General features: G+C 42.2%; 1 protein-coding gene across 1 annotated transcript in view; it reads right to left on the bottom strand.

Moving 5' to 3' along the window:
• Nucleotides 1-21,613, bottom strand: part of smco4 (single-pass membrane protein with coiled-coil domains 4) — a 40,620-nt gene extending 19,007 nt beyond the window's left edge. Inside the window, exon 1 of the mRNA XM_033632218.2 lies at nucleotides 21,447-21,613. The gene's annotated coding sequence lies outside the window, so the exon portion shown is untranslated. The remainder of the gene's footprint in view (nucleotides 1-21,446) is intronic.
• Between the last annotated feature and the right edge of the window lie 792 nt (nucleotides 21,614-22,405).

Genomic DNA, 22,405 nt, shown 5'->3' with positions numbered 1-22,405 from the left:
GGGAAAACTTCAGTGGCGGAAAGATCAGACATTTAAATTTTAACTTTTGTAAATGCAATGCCTGTAGTTGTTTGTTATTGGGCATAACAAACAGAGTCCTTAAAGGAGCTATATGTAAGAAATCTAAAGCAAATAGTCGTAAAATCATCCTAATATGTCACAGAGACTAAGGAATAATGTTAATATAACATACTGATCTCACCAACAACAATAGTACAGCCAGAATATTCGCATTTAAAAAAAAAAAATTTACAGTCCGCAAATCATGTTTATGTTTGAATTTGTGTTTTGGCCTGTTGCGCCACCCACCGCCGTCTACCAGTCACGCAGTCAGTAGAGTCTCAGCATCAGTTACAGTTACGACTGAGCTACAATGGCTGACGGTGCGACTAAACCCAAACGACCTCGTTATGATTCCCAAAAACGCCAAGACAAAACTCGAGGCAAAGCGAGGGTCTATATAGGAGATGCTTTTGAACGGTGGAGACAGTTGAAAGCGGTGAAGAATTTGAAATCGGATGTCAATGTGGCTACTCTTCTCCTCGACAGGTAAGCTTTAGCCAAAGTTGGCTAACTAGCATCATAGCAAGATGGGGATGGACATTTCGAATACTTTCAACTGTTATTCATTTTCGATCATACATTGTAACCCATGTGCAGGTGGGTCATCGACCCGACTGATTTTTTTGAGAAACAAACGTTAGCAGCACAGCAAGCAGCATTAGCAGTGTCCCGGTACATAGCATTAGCAGCCAGCTCCTCCTCCGCTGTATCCCGGCAGCAGCGTTAGCAGCAGAGAAGCCGGACTTGCTCGAACGGTCCGCTGGAAAACCAAAGATCAAGGACGCGGCGACGCGGCCCTGCCACGGCAGCCACCTGTGGGCAAACAAATCAGTCTCCAGCGTGCCACTGTCCAGCAACCTCGAATCTGTAGGGGAGGGGGGGCAGACATGACTCGCGGCAGTATTTTGAATTTGAGCGCAGTAACCGTTTTGGCCACATTCTTACATATGGCGCCTTTAACAAAACTATTCGGTGTGAATACATGCTTATACTTCAGCTGACAAGGTATAAAGTAGATGTGCTTTGCTCATATAGCAAACAGTATGATAAGCCTGTTGTCATGGAGAGTAAAAGATAGGGACATTATTTATTTTCCAACATTGCATCTCACCAAGCGATGGGAGGTAAATTAAACTACCAAGGACAACGAATTCATATCTACCCTGATATGACTACAGAGCAGTGCAAACAACAGGCCCAGTTCAACGATGTCAGGGCACTTTTACGCACAGCCAACCAAGACATGGCATCATTTACCCTGCCAAACTGCTGGTAACTTCCAGGGGGTAAAAAAACACTCCTTTACCAGAGCAACAGAGGTGATGGATTTCTTCGAACAACAGGTGAAACCCTCTCTTAATACGTCAAATTCTAAAAACTTTTTGACAGCAGTTACGGTGAGGTGGGGACACCAGTAACTTGAGGACAGTTGGACATGAGACTTTTTTTCTGAATGAACTTTTATGTCAGTGTGCAGGTTACTACTTTCTTGATTTAGGTCAACTTTATTATTTGTTTGTTTTTCCCCCTTCCTCTCCCAATACTAAGGAACATATTTTGGAAATGATTTAATATGATTAATTAAGCTGAGCCAACTGAAATTTGGGGAGTCACTTAAAGAAGCGACAAGGACCCGTTTTCCTTTCTCCTTGTTAAATGTGTTACAGCTCTGCATAGATGGGGCGGAGTGAGGAGTCAGTATAGGACAACATTTTTTCTATATTTCATTGTCTTTGATGATATTTTTGTCCTATTTGTGGGTGGCTCAGAGGGCTGCCAAACACATAGGAAAATGACTTTTTTACTCGAATGAATAATATATTGTCTGAACTGTATGATTTTGAATTAGTAATCGGTTCTGACGTGAATGCCATACTGGATCAAAAATTGGATAAAACAAGTAAGTCTCACTTTAATCTACAAACAACTAAACCATTAAATCAATAGGCACAAAACTTTCACAAGGATAGACTTCATTTTTATGTCTGCCTCCTTTATCTCTTTGGTTTAAAACATAGAAATAAAGCACATGACTAACAGATCATCATGCCTATGTATGTATGCCAACTGTTGTTTTCTAATTTGCCTAAAAGAGCCACTAGGTGGCAGTGTAACTTAACCTTGTTGCAAAATCAAGACTTCTGTGAACAAGTTGAACTGGAACTTGCAGAATTTTTAAAGATTAATAGTCACTCAGTGGATGATGCTAGGTATCTCTGGGACGCAATAAAAGGCTTCATAAGAAATAATGCAAGTTCATATTCTTCTAGACAGAATAAAGAACAACTTCGAAGAATACATGAATTAGAAACCTCAATATCTGACCTAGAACGATCTCCGCAAACAAATTACTCTGAGAAAACAGCAAAGTCTTTAACTAAAACAAAAGTAGAACTATTACTAACAGAGAGAGCTGAGTTTGCCATATATAAAAATAGAATTACTCACTATTTTTATGGTAACCGCCCTAGTAGGCTCTTAGCTGATAAATTAAAAACAAATGATCAATTTACAAATATAGGATTTATTACATCAGAAACTGGGACCATGTTATCAGAACCTAAGTTGATTAATCAAAGATTTTCCAACTTCTATAGACAGCTGTACACTTAAGACAATCTTTCCTTAGCATCAGGTAAGGACAACTATCTTGAGAAACTAAATTTAACTTCTTTATCCACAGATGAAGCATCAATGTTAGGGGCCCCTTTATCTCTTGATGAACTTAAACAATCTTTAGCAAAAATGAATAAAGGCAGGTCACCTGGAAGTGATGGCATACATCCTGAGGTCTATGTAAAATTCTGGACCCTTTTGGGACCACCATTATTAGAGATGTTTAACACAGCTTTTCAGAAAGGATCTTTTGGAAGAGATGTAAATATGGCACTAATAACGCTTCTTTTAAAAAAGATAAGGATGTGCTAACTACTGCCCTCTGTCTTTATTAAATGCAGATTTTTAATTATTTTCAAAGACACTTGCTATTCAGTTGGAGGTCTACTTAGTTGGTTTGGGGTCTAAATTTATTAATATGATCAAAACTGTATGTGTAAATCCTTCAGCTAGTGTAGTTACTGGTAACATACACTCTCCTCCCTTCAAAATAAATCAGTGTTATTTGTTTTATCACTGGAGCCTTTGGCACAGTCTATTAGGTCATCTCCAAACATCATACCAATAAAAATAAAATCCACTCAGCATCACATTTCCTTATTTGCCGATGACATTCTTTTATTTTTTTCTGATATAAAGTACTCTCTTCAAAACATCCTCAATATTTTTGAAGTTTAGCTATGTCTCTTGCTATAAAATAAAGTGGTCCAAGTCCTCTCTGTTACCATTCAATTCTATGAGCAATGATGAGTGTGCAAAGTTTAATATCCCAGTAGCGTCTCACTTTAAATATTTAGGAATAAATGTATTTACATCCTTGGAAAAACAATCTCTAAGAACTATAATAGTGCTCTTAGCATGATCAAACATGATTTGGAAAGATGGCATAAGCTACCTATTTTTTGTCTGGCAGAATTTCAATAATTAAAATGAACGTGCTTCCTTGAATCAATTTCTGTAGCTACATGTTACCTCTAGCACAACCTCTGAGATACTGGGACAAAATACATTGTATTATTACCAGATTTTTATGGAGAGGCCCTAAAATAAAATTAGCCAATTTACAAAGAAAGAAGGAGTTAGGGGGTCTATCAGTACCTAACTTTAAACCTTATTTTCATGCTCTTACTATCCATCCCTTATTAAATTGGTTTAGTGAGAACTCTTCAATTCCATGGCTTAATATTGAGAAGAATTTGGTGGCACCGGATCCTTTAAATGGCTTTTTGTTTACAGGTCTTTCTGTTAGTAAATGTAAACTGGAGTACGGTTCAATAATAATGCAATTCAAAATTTTAGGAAAATGGAAAAGATATATAATTGGACATCTAAATGACATGCTAATACTCCAGTATTTTATAGTCTGGTGGAGAACATTTTATCTCACCTTATAGGTTCAATTCAGGTATCCATAGCTTAGGAGACATCATGAATGATGCTGGTTTAAAACTATGGTCTACGTTTAGAAAGATTGAAAGATTAGAAAGATTATTATTAACATCATTTAGATGGTAGTTATGGCCCAATAGTGCTAGCTACACAATGTGAAGAGCAAAAGGAACCACAAAAAATCCATTCTCTCTGGCGGCTGCAGGTCTGCAAATTGACCAATCATAGCCATCCGGTCCGAATGGGAGTTACTCCTGGCTCAAATTTGCACTCTCTCTCTCTTACCCTCCGTCCAATCCCCTCGCTCCATTTTGACACTCCTCTGCTCCTCGTCCCGCCTCGTCCCAACCCCCCTCTGCATTTGAAAGTACGAGTAGTTTGTAAGGCCCTGAGTGATTCAGCTACATGAGTTTTGATATGGAAAATAAAGAGAGCGACAGCAGCAAGCAGCCTTTGCTTGCCCCACCAGCAGAGGCCGAAAGGAAGCGTAAGTCTGCCTCTGAAAAGGTAGAAACGAAGAGGAAATGTGACAAATTGCTGCTCAAAGCAGAGTAAACATCGTTTGTTTTGTTTTTATGTATTGATCTGAAATATCCAGCATGTAGTTAAATTTAGAGAAAGATCTGTGGGGACAGGGCTGGTCAGGGTTAAAGAGCTATAATATGCAGGTGTTTTGTACTGTTATTTTCTTGTATCTGTTATTGCCTTAGTCACTACTCATAATACGATTAATTGTACTGTATTATATTGTAATGTATTATTATATTTTTTGTTTTGTTACTTTTTCTTTTGTTTATCTATTTCTCTGTTAATGCCCCGTCATATGTTAATGTGAGAAAATATGTATATTTATTGTATACAATTGACAGACATTATATGTTGATGTACACCTGCTTTCCCTGTGGAAAAATAAAAATTTAGGAAGGGAATGAGAAATAAAGGCCTGTATCTGGAAATAAAGGCCCATTTCTAATGTAGTCTGTTTCAAATGAAGCTGGTACCCTCTGCAGTTGTGGTGAGTACAGGCCCCGTCACTATTTGTGGATTTTATTCCTTTATATCCCCATTATGAAGAAATAACATTCTTTGCTAGCTTGATGCCAATGGCAGTACTACTAAAGTGCCTCCACTGTTTCATGCCATCATTTTTCCTTTTTTACTCCGTTGTGGTAACAACCCTAGAGGAATTGTCAATAAAACGGGGGTGTTGTTTCCACGCAGTTGCCTACAGCAGCAGATCGCGTATTCCTGTGTTCCTATTGGTCAAAGTGACAGCTGTGAAGGAAAGAGTTGTGGAAAACCAAAAAAAAAATCAAACACTAAAGACTTTCTGTCAGGAAATCATCATGAGGCGTCCCAGATGCGGCGTCGGTTGTCGTCTACTATGACACACTACACGAGATAAAACGATGCATTATCGCACACAACACTCATTGTCGTTCATGATCCCGAACTGACACCATACGACCTGCGTCAGACTATAATCAAGCTGATATCGTGTTGTTTGAACCCCGCTTCATATAAGTATCATTCAAATTACATTTTTTATATGGTCATACTATATGGGTTTGTGTTTCATAATATAATTATCTACACCTACATCTTTTGAACCATGGAGTACTGTGCTTTGCTGTGTTTAGTATGTCAAGCTAACACACACTGCAACTCAGGTGGGAGCAGAATCCCCCTCTGACTCTTCACTTTGGCTAAATGTCAAATGATTATACTAAATAATTCTTAAACAGGTATATATTCTCCACATTTTGTTCAGAATATAATAATGTTAGATCAAGCAATGTGCTATTCAGCTGTCAAGCATGTACCAAGCTCATTACTCAGCATGTTCTCTGCAGAAGCAATGGTCTTAACACTGTACCCCTCTCCACTCGCACTCCTGGCACTTAATGCCATCTCTCCATAGCACTCCTATCTTCTGTCCTTGCACACTCCTCACTATGCTTACAGATTAATTGATGTTTTTCATTTTTCTGTTACCAATTATCTCACAGGGAGCAGATATGAAACACAGGCCTGCACTGATCAATTCCACACACCCCCATATTCTGAAACACATCAGACAGAATAAAAAGTAAATGATAAACCTTCACCTTCAGATCCGAGACATGTATAGCTGCAGCCGGCCAAAATCTGTTTGAAGCTGACATGACACACCCCTACAAACCACACCCACCACCAGTACAAGACAAATCCACCAACACAGTGAGGTAGTGAGGTAGGGCTGGGCAATGAAATGCTAACGATAATTATCCTGATATATTTTATAATTGTTAAAATCCTACATATAATTAAACCACCCATATGCCCCTAGGGGGACCATCCACTGATGCGTATGGTAACATTTTAGCATTACAACATTAAAGGGATAGTGCACCCACAAATGAAAATTCAGCCATTATCTACTCACCCTCATGCTGAGGAATGCTCTGGTTAAGTTTTAGAGTCCTCACCAGGGCAGGAATTTCACGAGGGCCACGAGGGCCATGACCCTCGTGCCCTCCTCATTTGGCCCTGTGCCCTTGAAAAAAATATCTGCCCTAAGGCCACAGTGGCCTTGATGCCCCGCCCGCACTGCCCCAGGTGATTTTGCGGTTTTCTCCTCTGCCTCTTTCCTGTCAACACGGCTTTGATACCTGTGTCTATTGAGAAAAAAATAATGTGATGACATTCTGGAGTCATTGGGCAACATCAAATGAGACGATGCGTACATCACCAGTGGGGGATTTGATTCGAGCCTGGCATGAACCGCTCGGACGGGCTGTAACGACAGTTTGACACCAATCTATCACCAGCCAACCAGGAGGCTTCATCAAACGCCCGGGCAGGGATCGGTACCGAGACCCGGTATTAAACAACCCAAGGCAAGTTTAATCAAGACCGTAATAACAGTAAGCTCCGCTATTATCGGCATTACTTTTTAAAGTTTCGGTTTCATCATCATTCTGCAGCCTCTCTCCTGCTCTCTGCATGTCACCCCTCACAGCGCACGCACACACACAGACACACAAACTCAACAGCAGAGGCCACGGTGCAGATGAAGGGAATATGACTTCAAGATTGCTCTAGTTGACGACAACTACGCTTGTTATTGTGAGTAACTGCAATAAAACCTCTGCCAGCCAAGCCAATACTTTATCAATACATGTGATCAGCATGTAGAAAGCCTATTTCAATCTGCTCTGTCCGCAGTCTATTCAACGCTATTATGATTTATGATCACGGTCGACACAAACACATCGCACTCGTGGTGCTAACAGCAAGGTGTTAAAGACAAACTAAATGAAAGCTGTCTGTATGTAGGCTAACACTTTTTCTGAACATGTACCTGAGGCAGCCGACCTGCAGACAGTGAGTGTCCTCAGTAGAGGAGGGACAGAGAGCAGGACGAATGACTGATACTGATGTTTGTCTTCATGTTGAGATAACGTGACTTTCTTCACTCAGTATTGTGATGTCTGGAGGAATATTTATATTCCAGTGAGATATTATTGGGTTTTAAATAGTGACTCTGTTGTTGTAAACATGACTGTTGCTGCCATGGACTGTATAAAACTATATCCTGTGTAACTGACCTGTAAGGAAAGCATCAGGAGGTGAGGTGTGTGTGTGGAGAAGAAGAGAGAGGGAGATGCTGGTAGAGAGATAGTGTGTGTGTGTTATTAGACACTGTTAATGTCATTTATCATGCTTCTGTGCATTGATAGCTCTCTTTTAGTCTGTTTCTGCATCATGTTGAGGAGGGCCATGCTTGTGTATATAAATATATATGTATGCAAAAAAAAAAAAAAGTGGATCGATTGCTCACTGCTAAAAATGTGGCCCATCGACATGATCTGGTTTTTAAATGCGGCCCAGTTGAAATAGTAATTGAATAGCCCTGCTGTAGTTTGTTTGTTTGTTAGCTATCTAACAACACATCAAAAATAATTATAAGCCAGTCTTGTTCAGTGAATCAGTTTATCATGTACACTCAAAAAATATTTAGGCCTTATATTTAAGATTGTTTGCTTATAAATACATAAACCTGGTTGTTCTATATTTAAAACACATTGGGTTTATTAGTGCTATTAAATAAATCACATTATTACTTATTATACTCATTATTATTACTTGAGCTCATTTTATTTATTCATTTCACAATTAGTTATACATCCTTAGTCCTTAAATTAAATTCATTATGGACGTGGACTTAAAATCATTGTTTTACTGTATGGCCTCGCTGCCCTGGCTTTTGGCCTTTGTGCCCTCAAAAAATTGACAACGTGAAAGGCCAAGTGGCCTTGCCCCTAAAATGACGAAATTCCAGGCCTGGTCCTCACATCCCTTGCAGAGATCGGCAGGGGGAGCGGCTAGCACACCTAATGGCAGATGGCGCCCCAGACTAACGTCCAAGAACACAAAATTGAATCCACAAAGTATCTCCATACTGCTCATCCATAGTGATCCAAGTGTCCTGAAGCCCCGACAGAAAAATTTGTTTGGAAAAACGTCATATGAACTCTGTTTTTAGCCTCACTCAGTACGTTTACATGGACAGTTTAATTCCACTTTTGATCGGAATGAAAAGCCATTCCGATTAAAAGTGGTCATGTAAACCGTCATTCGGGTTGAAAAATGGTCATTCCGATTGAAAATTAAATCCAATTAAAGGGGGTGGTTTATTCCGTTTGTCATTCTGAATGAAAGAATTTTGTGTGCGTGTATACACTCATTCCTCTAAGTTCATTCTGGTCTTTCTGCACATGCTCGTTTCCTTGCCCTTCTGGCGCGATGACGTATATATAGCGCGCGTAGCAATGGGCTGCATAGCAACGGGCTGAGATAGAGCAGTCGGACTCGTTGCACTCACCGGTTTCCATTCGCCACAGCACGGTCTTCTACCTCCCTTCTCCTCCTCAACAGATGAAGCATTCAGATTTATTTCATTCCGAACGAGAAGCCATCATGTAACCGTAGCCACTGTAGCCTGTAGCTCTGACTGCTTCTCTGTGCTCCACGCTCATGTGTGCGCGCTCAGGGTGATCGGTGATGCATGGTCTCTGAAGAGCAGCAGTATCGTCAGTACTGATGTCCAGATTCTCAAGTGCAGGCATCGCCAATTCCCAGTCTGAGCAGCAAAGACTTTCCTCATCCGTTGGCACTGCTTTGCATTTGAAACAACTACACCACCAGGTTTCCAGTGCTTGACTCCGGTATTCTGCGGCTGGCTGAGGGTTAGGCTCATAAGCTGCGGCAGCTGCTTCGTCCAGTAGCCTGAGTTCCGTCCGTATACACGGGCTCAAACAAATACGGCTCAACAAAGAAATGCTGTTCCTCCTCAATTTCAAAGTCTTCAGACATGTTGGGCTGTCCTTTGCTAAAAGACCGTAGTGCAAATGATCTTTTAGCTACTGTGGTTACTGTTGTCTCCCCCTGCCGTGCACATGTCATGTGATGTAAACACAGGTAAGCAAAGCTCATGCTTTCGCTGGTCTTGCGCAAGCATGCACACGTGAGCGCGGAGCACAGAGAAGCAGTCAGAGCTACAGGCTACAGTGAGGCTAAAAACAGAGTTCATATGATGTTTTTCCAAACACTTTTTATGTCGGGGCTTCAGGACACTTGGATCACTACGGCTGAGCATTATGGAGATACTTTGTGGATTCAATTTTGTGTTCTTGGACGTTAGTCTGGGGCGCCGTCTGCCATTAGGTGTGCTAGCCGCTCCCCCCACCGATCTCGGCAAGGGATGTGAGGACTCTAAGACAGGGGCGTTGTTTCAGCAAAAGCTAAGGTATGGCAATATGACATGACGTCACAGAGCTACTGATGATGGAGTTTCAAAAATATGAACTTATATAAAACTTCACTTTGGTCTATGACCTGTCAGAAGTACATACTATGCTATTGAAAACTGTTTCAAAGGACATGAAGCTGTTTCTCACATTCACATTCATAATACCTCATGTCTGCATGTAATGCACGACTTGGTAAGAGCAGTGAAAATGGGCCTATTTCAGCGCATATTTCAGCACCACGGACAGCGAGCGGACGTTTAATTATCATTAGTCATGTGTTTAACTTCACAGAAAATAAAGGAAATAAATTAATTACAAGCTCATTTCTAGAAGATAACCAAGGGGTCCGGTGTATGAAACTAGGGATGGGCAACACAAGCAAAAACACTATTCGAAAATCGTGGCAAGTATTCGACAATTTTTCGAATAATCCCCCCCCGAGCCACGCACACAGAGATCCATTCATCTTTAAAGGCCCGAACATACTCGGGCGGAACGGACTCCACGGAGGTCAGCGCGGACGTCTGCAAGCCCTGTGCGCGCACACCAGTGACTGCTCGGCATGTATTTTTCACATCGCAGGGATTTTTCACGGACATTTTTACAGGAAACTACAACGCGGAAGTGCGCTCGACTATGAAAGCCCGAATGACTGCGGACATACCTCACGGAGTAGTAGTCTCTGCATGTTTTTCCTGTTTGTAGAAGAGCATCTCACACCGCTGTAGCAATCCTAGACTGCCCTCGTGCGGTTAGGAGCTGAATTGCATGTCAAATAAAGGGGGGGAAATAAGACGGCGAATAGTAATAGTCACATTAAAAAATCGATTTTTCAAAAATAAAACGACTATTAGAAAATCGAAAATCGTGACCCATCCCTATATGAAACACAGTAAAACAAAGGCCAATTTGGTACAATACTGTATAGGCGAATTTATTGGAGTGTCTCCAGAGACCGAAAATACAAGCTTAACATGCCAACATAAAGAAAAAAAAACCCCACATACAATCAGACAGGCTTCAAGACATCATTTAGACGGGCTGTCTAGAGCAGCAGAGCAAAATGCTTTTACAAGACACAGATACCGTATTTTTCCAAATAGTAGCCCGGGCGTTTATTTCACAAAATCGATTTTGACCACAGGCGTTTAAAAGAACCAGGCGGCTATTTGCTCAAGGTTTTTATTTTTTTTGCACCGACCTGCACTAGGCCGTTATTTGGTTACAGTTCCTGTCCAGTATGTTTCTTTAGTGCAAAAATACTGTATAATGTAGGGGTGAGTTCGTGTACAAAAATCTCAACATTTAGAGTGGGTCATTTTTTTCGTGTACACGTGTACACGGGTTTCACCGCTGGGTGGTGCTATTGCATTATACCAGTAAAGCCCCAGTTATCCGAATACCAACCGAACGGGCCATTTAACCAACAGTTACAGGCCGCCACACTGAAATATCGCCATTCCGACGGTCCGCCATTCCGAATTCTGGTCCCTGAGTCCTGACAGCAAGCTATGGCGAGCCTGTAGAAGCTGTATTCCCCATGCATGTCAGCGATTTTCACCGGGGACGCACGTGAGTAATTCAGGCTGACATTACCTGTTTTTCAGCAAACTCTTCTGGTAATTTTATTAAAAGGCATGGCATATAGGTCCACAGTAACTTAATATTATTATTATTATTATTATTATTATTATTATTATTATTATTGGGTCTTTTAAGAGTGGGCTACAATGAGTACCGGGCCATCAAATCACAGCATCCGCGGTGAGAGGACACGGAATTGTGTGCGCTTTTACACACACGGGTCAAGGCGATCACGGATATTTGATGTGGGAAAGATGTAGCCAGGTGTATTACCTGTTTTAGATACGTGGCTGTCTGTCCGTCCGTCCGTCCGTAGCACGAGTCATGTGCACCACTTCACCACCGACCCGTGCGTAAAAGCACAAACAGTCCCTCAAGGAGGGACAGCCATGAGACAATGAATGAGGAAATAATCACCCGGGCGTTTAATTGGACCGGTGTTTAATGCGCAAAATGGGGTCAAACCCCCCGCGGCTATTAGGTGCCTGGCAGCTATTTGCCACTGGGCAACTATTTGGAAATATACGGAAACTCACAAAACTCACAACTCGCGGAGGAGCAAAGTGGCGAACAATTTGATTCAATAACAGTCATATTCACTAACACTCGTATTCACTGATGAGCATATTATTGACCCATTTAAGTGCAATACAATGAAAACAACCAGCCAGTGCGCCTTGAGTAAGATGACTACAGAAGCTCTCTCTTTTTTTTCCTCCCAATTCCAAGGTATGGCAGCTGCCATACTTCGCCATACCTAAATGACGCCTATGCTCTAAAACTTCACCAGAGCATTCCTCAGCATGAGGGTGAGTAGATAATGGCTGAATTTTCATTTTTGGGTGCACTATCCCTTTAACACACTCAGCAATATATTTTCAGTATAATTGTTTTGGCCGCAGATAACACCACAGCGCAGCTCCACGATTGAATTTGCCACATAACATTAGCTCTGTAGCAAAAGTTACTTAGTTAAGTTCTATAGCTGTATGGGTCAACTCATCTAATGCTAATGGTAAGTTAGCAAGTTAATGTGACTGCCTGTGACTTCAACCATGTTTCCCTCTCCTCTCACCTGACTGGATTTAGAGTTTGTTAACTGTCCAACCAGAAAAAATAAAACCCTTGATCTGGTGTATGCCAATGTCAAAGAAGCTTACAGAGCCACTGCCTTACCACCACTGGGCAGGTCAGATCACAACTTGGTTCTTCTGCAGACATGTTACCCCGTGTGTGGAGGCAGCCTGCAACTAAACTCACAGTCAGGAAATGGACACCAGAGGTTACTGATAGGGTTGGTACCGATATCTGGAATTCAGTACCGGTACCAAACGGTACCTTATTTCGGTACTTTTTAACCCTATGGGCCCTAGGGCTGTCAAAATTGCTCAAAAATGACGTTCAAATATTCCTTCTAAAAATAACTCATACGTTCGAACCATTCGAATATTTTTTTTTCCGCATTATGTCCACAAGAGGGCAAACTAATACAAGGAAACATACTTGTATATGTATTAATACAAGGAAACATAACTACTTGTAGGTATTTTTATTTCAACATAAACGTCTTTGAAAACATTTACATACCTACACATTAAAACACATAAAACAATTATCTATAACATTACGTTATAAATGACCGTGGACCTCTTGCTCACCCCCCCTCTCTGACCCGTGGCCACACCACCCGCGGAAGCGCTGCGAATAGCCTCGAAGCGCCAGACCGTGACCAGCTCGCGCCCTGCAGCGATCGTTTCGGCGTCTGATCTATTTTCTGTGTGAGCCGCGAGCGAATGTGTCAAGCCGGGTGACGGAGACAACAGCTTGGAGCAGAATCGCTTGTCGACCAGCATGGAGAAATGCGCGTCTGATGCCAACGCCCACTCGCAAAGAGGACAGCTGTGGTGGTGTTTTTTTTTTTTTTTCTCCACAATCGAATATCAATTTTCACATTCGAATGTCCATTTTTTTTTTCAAATTCGAATTTAAATTCGAATTTAGAATATTCGTTGACAGCCCTAATGGGCCCTAGGCCTTTTTGGGGTATTTTTACTGCCTTTACTTTTAAGCTCATATCACAGTCATTATAAAGGCTACATACACATGCTATATCTTGTTTTTTTCAGGACAATCTGGGCTAACCAGATTTGCCATCATTCCATATCCTTCTATGTGCCTGTATTTTATATTAATTTTTATATCAATGAAAAAAAAACAAATCTGTGTTACTAAATTCTTACATTTTGACATGTATCTCACCATAGCAAGTTGGAAGTTGACATATTCTGCCATATATGAAGAGGGCAATATAAGAACCATGATGCTGGGACATTCTGTCACTTCACAGTTGTCCAAAACATGTGGTTTGTGCCAGGCGGACATAATTGCCAGTATTTTTTCATTATTGCAAGAAATTCCATTGACTCATTCACAAGTCAAAAATGTGTTTTATCTGAAAGAAACATGCAATATTTACATCTAAGATAGTAGAAAAATAGTCAGCCAAGTGCAATTATGTCCTACAAGATAATATTTGTTTTTCAGTTTCAGTTATATATTGGGGGTACATTTTGGGCATTGGTGGGGGGGCACGTGTCCCCCTCAATGTATATGGTGACTACGGCCCTGTCAGCATGCATAATTAGGCTGCAGTTTCTGGGTGCGCAAAGGTGAAGTGGCTGGTCTTGTCATACAAAGTTTGGTGGAGTGTCAACTGGACAATATAGAGATATCTGCATCTTGAAAGCTGGACTACAAATGTGGATAGACAGGGAGAAACACACGCAAGCCTAAGACGTGGTAAGATACGATATTCCTCACTATATGAAGTGACTGATAACAAGATCTGTATAATGGATTGTGAAGAAATTCGTCAGGTTTTTATTTTGTAGACAATTGATCTGGATTTATAGCGTGATGGGAAGACAGCACAATGATGTGTGTGGTCCTGCGCTTTCATGTGATATGCGTGGTATTTCTGTGCGATGCTGCATTCGCGAGTAATCCATCCAACAGTAATGTGTGTGCAGAGCTGTATGAAAGCTCTGTTATACATCAATTTATTGTAACTTTATCAATTTTTTTCACTGTGAAAACATTGGACTACCGACAAGTGCTTGGTCTTGTCGGAAAGCTACAGTTTTGCAGTTTCACGGGATATGCGTGGCTTCTCGCTATGACGTGAATTGGGACGCACTATGCGTCGTTCGGGCCCATAGTCTAAACTTCTCAGTTTCAACATTTTATTGAGAACATTTAGGAACAGTGCTGCACGTTAACTTTTGTCTGCACATTTTTTTTGTCGCCATTGTTGCTGATTCTGAGGTGCTAGTCATGCACTCTTGCTCCGCCTCCACCTCAGGTACCGAAATTTGGCACCGATTCATTTTAAGTGAATCGGTACTTGGTAGTACCGACGTGAATCGGTACCAAGTACAAAAAGTACAGAGTTTCGGTACCCAACCCTAGTTACTGAGGCTCTAAGAGACTGCTTTGAATGCACAAACTGGGATGTACTGCTGGAAAAAGAGGAGAACATCATGGACATTGATAGACAAGTTGACTGTTTTACTGATTACATCAACTTCTGTAGAGACACAGTCATACCTACAAAGACAGTATGCTGTTTCCACAATAACAAACCTTGGATTACCAGTGACATAAAGGCAATCCTCAATGAGAAGAAGGCAGCTTTTAGAGATGGTGAAACAGCATGGCTCAAACAAGTGCAACATGAGTTGAAGAAGAGACTTAAGATGGCAAAGGTGGAATATTAAAAGAAACTGGAGAGGAATCTACAACACAGCAACATCCGTGAAATGTGGAGAGGAGTCAACACCATCTCTGTTTACAACAAGAAAAGACAGCCAGTGATGGGTGATGGCGAAAGAGCTGATGAACTTAATCAGTTCTTCAATAGATTCAATACAGCAGCCACTCCCACTTCTAATGCTGCTTCTCCTCCTCCTCCTCCTCCTCCTCCTCCATCACCTCCACATCCACAACTTGTGTACAACTCCAGTGTGGCAGCCACCCCCCCTCTTACACCTGTGCCTCCACCCTTGTCTGTCACAGAGATGAGGGTGAGGTTGGAGCTGGGAAGACTTTGCTCTAGGAAGGCTGCTGGCCCAGATGGTGTGTGTCCAAGGCTCTTTAACGACTGTGCTGCCCAACTGTGTCAACCTCTCCACAAGATCTTCAACCTCAGTCTACAGTTGGGGCGGGTGCCGGCACTGTGGAAGACTTCCTGTGTTTGTGCCGGTACCAAAAATTAAATGTCCAGCTGAACTTAATGACTTCAGACCAGTTGCCCTCACTTCGCACATCATGAAGATCTTGGAGCGGCTGATTCTACGCCTACTGAGACTTGAGATCAAAGACAAACTCAACCCCCTGCAGTTTGCATAGAAACAACACATTGGGGTGAACGATGCTGTCCTCTACATGCTTCACTGTGCCCAGTGTTTCCCATTAATTAACGAAACTATGGCAGCCCGCCATATTTTTATTTGACCCGCCATAGTTTCTAAATAAAAGATTTAGGCTGCCGAAAGTATTGACTTCTCATGATATAAATATCTCGAACGCCATAGCATTTTGTGCCGATGTGCTCAGGCTGTCAGATCCAGCACTCGACAGTGTGAGCGTTTCACTCGACTAAAAATACATGTGTGCAAACTGTAAAAAATATTTAGGGGCACATGTGCGCATAAAAAAAAAAAATCAGCCGAAGCAGTCTATATATTTGTCAATAAAAATATATGATAATCTAACCGGAAATGTTGGAGGAACTCCAGCCGCCTTCCCTCTTCCCCGTGTGACACGGTTATGGGCGGTTTTCCAAGCCACTGTCGGCACAATGAATATACTGTCACTGTCGGCAGCATGGAAATAAGTCAAAGGGCTCTAGTTTCCCGGTGCAGCGCAGGGTGGCGAACCCCGCGCAGAGCTAGTTTCGAGCAGCGCAACCCGAGGCGCGCTCAGTTTGGTAGTTTGGCAGACCGAGGTGCGCTGAGATGGGTGTGGTGGCGCAGCAGGGGGAGGTGTCGACAGATCCAGCTTGGCGCAGTGACAGTTTCGTGCCAAAAGGCTTCGCCGAAGGTGCGCTAAAAGCTCGCCATCTGAAACCAGGTCTACTGTCAACGCAGGGGGAGCGCAGCCGGTGTAAGCCGAAGTTTGGCTGACCGGTGGACAGTGCGCACACGTCACCAAAACCTCACAGGCAGGTTTCCAGAATATCAGGCACATTAACAATGCAATAAATACCCCCCAAAAAAACACTATTCAATGCAACTATCTGAAATCAGCACATAAATGTATCTCTATATCGACTGTCCCGTCACATCTGATGTCAGATCAAAGGGGATTGGCACCGTTTGGCATGCGTAAAACCCAACCTGATTTGATTAAACAGCTGCAAACTAATGAGTTCACATCCCTCTCAGCCAACCACAAACAGCCACAGCATCAGATAGGGAGTATATATTCAGCATCTGTCATCTTAGAAAAGTCAAAAGAAAAGAAACAGAGTGAGACTGCGAGAGAGAAAGAAAGAGTGCGCGCGCACGAGAGAAACGCATCATTGATTTACAATTGTGGTGACCTCCTCCCAGGCTACCTTTGCATCATCAGCCCGTGGAGGTCTGCTCGCAGTTCCGTATATTCGGACACTGCAAGCAGACCTCCCGGGCCAAAACATCAGTTTCCTCCTGGGAGAAGTTTGGCCGTCTGACGCTGCTGCTCTCTTCTGCAATGGCGAATTGAGTAAACTCTCATTACGCCTTCGTGCGGCACATTTAAGGGCGAGGAGAGGGGCTCATTTAATTGGTGTGATGTGTGTAAAACCCACTCCACGCCTTCTCTCCTCCCTCTTTCCGACTTGCGCATGTAGGAGGGACGGAGGTGGGACAGACGAGTAGCTGCGCCAGGCGCACGGTGTGCCAAACTTGCAAAATCCGCCTGGCTACACCCAGTTGGCGAAGCGCAGGTGCGCTGCGCCCCCACCTCGCCCGGTCTGCGAAACTAGAGTCCAAAGTGTGGAGAAGAGGGACCGGGAAAAGGGGCGGACCTCCGGGGAAGCCTGCTCCGTTCTCCCCGCAGTTAGGGACCGTTCGCCACGGTACTGCTGCTGGGCAGGGTGGAAATAAGTCCTGCAGAGTTACAGAGGACCTGGAGAATGTTTTAGGATAGTAATAACATTATATAAGATAATCATATTACAAAAGTTAATATAAGATAATAACATTAAAGACAAAATGAAATTGCAATACTTTTTCAAAACTTGATGATTTTACCTTTCTGTACATTTTGTATATTTCAATTTACAGTGTTCAAAATTTTCTTCAGATGCCCCCCCCAATAGTTTCCCAAAATCCTGTGGGAAACACTGCGTGCCCTAGCTCATCTGGAGGAACCTGCCGCTTATGTGAGAATCATGTTCTTTGATTTTTCAAGCACATTCAACACCATCCAACCCAACATACTCAAAGACAAGCTCACAGAGATGGCAGTGGATCCTTCCTTTATCTCCTGGATCACAGATTACCTGACAGAAAGGCCAGAGTATGTCAGGTTGGGGAACTGTATTTCTGGGACATTAATGAGCAGCACGGGGGCTCCACAAGGGACTGTCCTTGCTCCATTCCTGTTCACACTGTACACGGCGGACTTCAAATACAACTCTGAGTCCCGCCACATCCAGAAATACTCGGACGACACTGCTACTGTAGCGTGTATCAGGAATGGGCAGGAGTCTGAATATAGGGACCTGATAAAAGCCTTCAGTAACTGGAATCACAAGAACTGTCTCCTCCTGAGCACCTCACAGACCAAGGAAATGATCATAGATTTCTGCAGGTCCAAGCCCCCTCTTCAGCCAGTGAATACCTGCGGGGTGGACATCGAGATGGTGCCAAGCTATAAGTATCTAGGTGTACACCTGGATAATAAGTTGGACTGGTCCCTAAAGACAAACGCCCTCTACAAAAAGGGGCAGAGCCGCCTCTTTTTTTTTGAGGAAGCTCAGATCTCTCGACATCTGTAGTAAGATGCTGCAAATGTTTTTATCAGTCAGTGGTGGCAAGTATGTTGTTTTATGCTACAGTCTGCTGGGGAGGAAGCATCAGACACAAAGATGCAAGGTGGCTGGACAAACTAGTCAAAAGAGCTGGCTCTGTGACTGGAGTCAGGTTGGACACACTGGAGGAGGTGGTGGAGATGCACACTGAAGATGTTCGAGGCCATCATGAACAACCCAGATCATCCACTCCACAACACCTTGATGGACCAAAAAAACTGGTGGATGGTTCCTCTCTCTTCGATGCAGGACAGAGAGATACAGAAGATCCTTTATACCAACAGCCATCAGGCTTTATAATTCTTTGACATAATAGATGAGCTGACAGATAATTGAATTTCCCCTTGGGGATGAATAAAGTTATTCTTATTCTTAACTGCCTATTTCATTAGAACAAAATGACATGACTAACGGTAACATGAATGAAACCTTCATATATTATTAACTCATCAGTAAACATGAGTTCGGTTTGAGTCACGTCAAACAGACTTTCCTCAACAATAAATAACCCCACATTACTTCACAACATCACCACAGTCTGTTTTTTTTTGTTTTGATTGGGAAACAGCAAAAATGACATACTGTGGGTGTGAAACTTTGACAAAGAAATGAAATCAGTTAAGATTTTTATTTTGTCTGTTTATTCTGTTTCCATTGTCAGCTAAAATATGTTCACATTTTTTTTACACTGTTTGCACATAGAGTTTGACATGCTCCTGACCAGAATGAAGAAAATTTTATCCTGATAACATGTTTAGCTATATTGTCCAGCCCTATAGATATATATATATTAGGCCAAATGTAGAAATATAATTATGTATGTTTAATTCATTATACATGAAGATGTGATACATCTTTTAAGTAACCCTTACCCTACCCTTAACCACATCGCTTTTAACCTCAAACTTAATAGTTAGCTAAATGCTTACTAAGCATGTTCTTCAGGCTTCGGGTTTCCACACTAAGGAGTGAAGGGGGCTGATTATATAGGTGTGGTGGGTGAGTCATGTAGTAGCTGGTGAGCAGGTCACATAGCTGCTCCAGCTGCAGCTATACCTACTCGCCAGATGCGGCACAGCCGCATGGGGAAGCGCTGCTCCATTCAGCTGGCTGCTTAATGGGCATACCCACCAAAAAAGTAGGTTGGTTCCGGTTCTCTCCTTGACCCTATTGTCAAAAGGAACCTGATTGGAAAAACACATGGCTAGTTGAGCAGTCTCTGGTTCGCTGCTCACCATTTTAACAGGAAACAACATGGTGGCCTGCTCATAAATTTTGTTATTCCATCTATACAATCAACCAAAATCAATTTCTGAAAACAGAGGCAAGAAAGAGGCAATGCCACTGCTGAATATGGATTTCATTTAAGAACTACGTCGCCTAGCTTGAGCACCTTTCGTGTGCCAGGCCCACTATACTGGATTGACTCACCTGCGTTAAGCTAGTCTACTTTATGCAAATACAGACCAGCGCATGCACTGCAACCCTTCTCCTAAACCTGCCACACTCTCCCACCATGCACTGTGTGGCTGCTCCTCCTATTCTCTATAGTAAATTAACAGAGAGCATTAAGATGCCATCTGTCTCAATATCTGGTGGAAATAAATCGTTGGGCTTGCTTTCACACCCAATCAGGCATTGTGGCAAGAACACCAGTCCTCCCATTCATTTGAATGTTGGTAGTGTGGTTTGGCTGTGGTAGTGGGGCCACAGTGGATGCTGGAAAAAAACAAAAGGCAGCAACCCGCAGCGAAAAGTTGAAACAGAATCAACTTTTGGAGAAATGCAACCCAATATCACTCTGCTGCGGCCAATCATGTAACCAGCAGGCAGACCTGAAAAGGCCAGCAGTCCATGGAAACAAGTGGGATAACAACATTACTATACTGGCATAGCCTGTGGTGCTCAGAGCAGGCTGAGTCTGCACACAATTTGACAGTAGCAGATCCGCTGGATCCGTCAATAAATTAAAGGGCAAAAGCTGCGTTTACATTACCACCACCACCACATTGCCCTAGACACCAACAAATCAAGGCACATTCATAAGACAGAGAACTGATGAATGTCACTCAGGCTTACATACAATAATACTGTGAAAATTACAGTCCATGAAGGCAATCATTTGTCAACTAGGACAGCTACTATGCCATTTGCCCTGTAGAGTAACGTTGTTTACTTTGTCAGCTGACTGTTACATGTTTATTACCACTGGCTGACGGATTACACTCCATTTAAACAGCTTTCCCATCCCGCATCTTTAGGTGTTAAGAGGTGCCTGACTGTCTCCCACTAATACGGTCTCTTAACTATAGTTAAATATTACAGCATCAAAAGAAATAAAGCCCACATGTTAACAGCTGGTGTGTTCTATCCTGCAAAGGAAAGCACTCGCTTTGTGCGCCCACGTGTGCGTTTTGTAGCAGTAAAGATTGCACATTAAGCATAATCTTAAGGAACTCTACTAATCTTTAAGCCAGCATAAGCAAACTTAACAAAAACAAGAATTCAGCCACCGGCATGGAGAGATCGGCTTTCTGTAGTTGGTCTCTAAGTTACCTTCCACTCCCTCTACAAATGCCACACCACCACACAACCCTGCGGCTATTCGCTACAATGCCTGTATGGTGTGAATGCTTAACCAACCGACTAACGTTACGTTAAGTAAAAGAGTTAATCTGGCTAGCTCATTACAATGACGGACTGGTCGTAACGCTACAGGGTCGTCAGTTAGCCACATGGCTCCACATTTACTCTCCTGCAATATCATGTGCTGTTGAGGAACAGTGCGGTCCTGTGTCCGATGGCTCATCATGCTAGTTAGCATATAACGTTACTAACTTTAGGAAATGTGAGCTAGTTCCCACACTGAAAAAATACTGCTGACGATTCCATAAGTGTGACATTAAGAGAGAACGTTATCTTACGGGTTGTGAGCAGTTCCACGCTGACAGATTTGTTTTAGCTCCCGCTTCCAGTGTTTCTCCCAGAGTTCTGGACGTCAGGTTTGTTACAGCAGAAAGTAAAGTGAGTAAGAAACCTCCTGGTCCTCACGGAACTCGACGTGGCAGTCAGTGGAAAGGCTTGTGAAATACCGCTGTCAGGTTTGCTAGCATGACTTCAAGGAAACGTCCGTCCATACCCTCCAAAATAAAACGCTAACTTAAATGAAGGCGTCAGCAACAGAACGTGCACCAGACAACAACAGTGAGCACGGTTACATGCACACAATAATCAGATAACTGGGAATAATCAGGTAATGGTAATAATCCGATTTGACGCGTTTATATGCACTTCAATAATCTGATAATCAGAAAAACCTGGTTTACATGATTCAGTCCTTCAGTTGGATTTCTTCTCAAGTACATGACATAAAACCCAAACTTCCTGTTACAGTAGGTACTCATATCCTTGAAATACCTCGAAAAGTACGCAAGTCATATATTTGCAAAATAAAGCACTCATCATGCTGACATCTTATATTCTTACAGTACTGTTTGTTTTTATCATTAACAAATACATGTGACAGCATTCTAATGTGTAGTTTATCGATGTGGAGCCAATTTTACATACTTTGGGTAGATTCGTAGTAAAAGTACAGCAAAGTGCCTAACATATCAGTAAGATAAAATAAAAGTGACAATTTAAACACTGAGAATATAAAAAATATATTATTTTATGTAAAATCTTCATTTGAAAGGAAACAAAAGCTGTCAGGTTAACGTAGTGGAGTAGAAAGTACAATATTTCCCTCTAAAATGTAGTGGAGTGGGAGTATAAAATAGCAAAAAAACAGATTAAAGGGTATACATGCATCGAATAATCTGACTATTGGGGAAAAAGCTAGGTGTGTTTATCTGATTTCTCATAATCAGATAATGGCTTT

Source organism: Epinephelus lanceolatus, chromosome 4 (genome assembly GCF_041903045.1).
Source record: "Epinephelus lanceolatus isolate andai-2023 chromosome 4, ASM4190304v1, whole genome shotgun sequence".
NCBI lineage: Eukaryota > Metazoa > Chordata > Actinopteri > Perciformes > Serranidae > Epinephelus > Epinephelus lanceolatus.
This window is presented reverse-complemented; position numbering and strand designations above follow the sequence as displayed.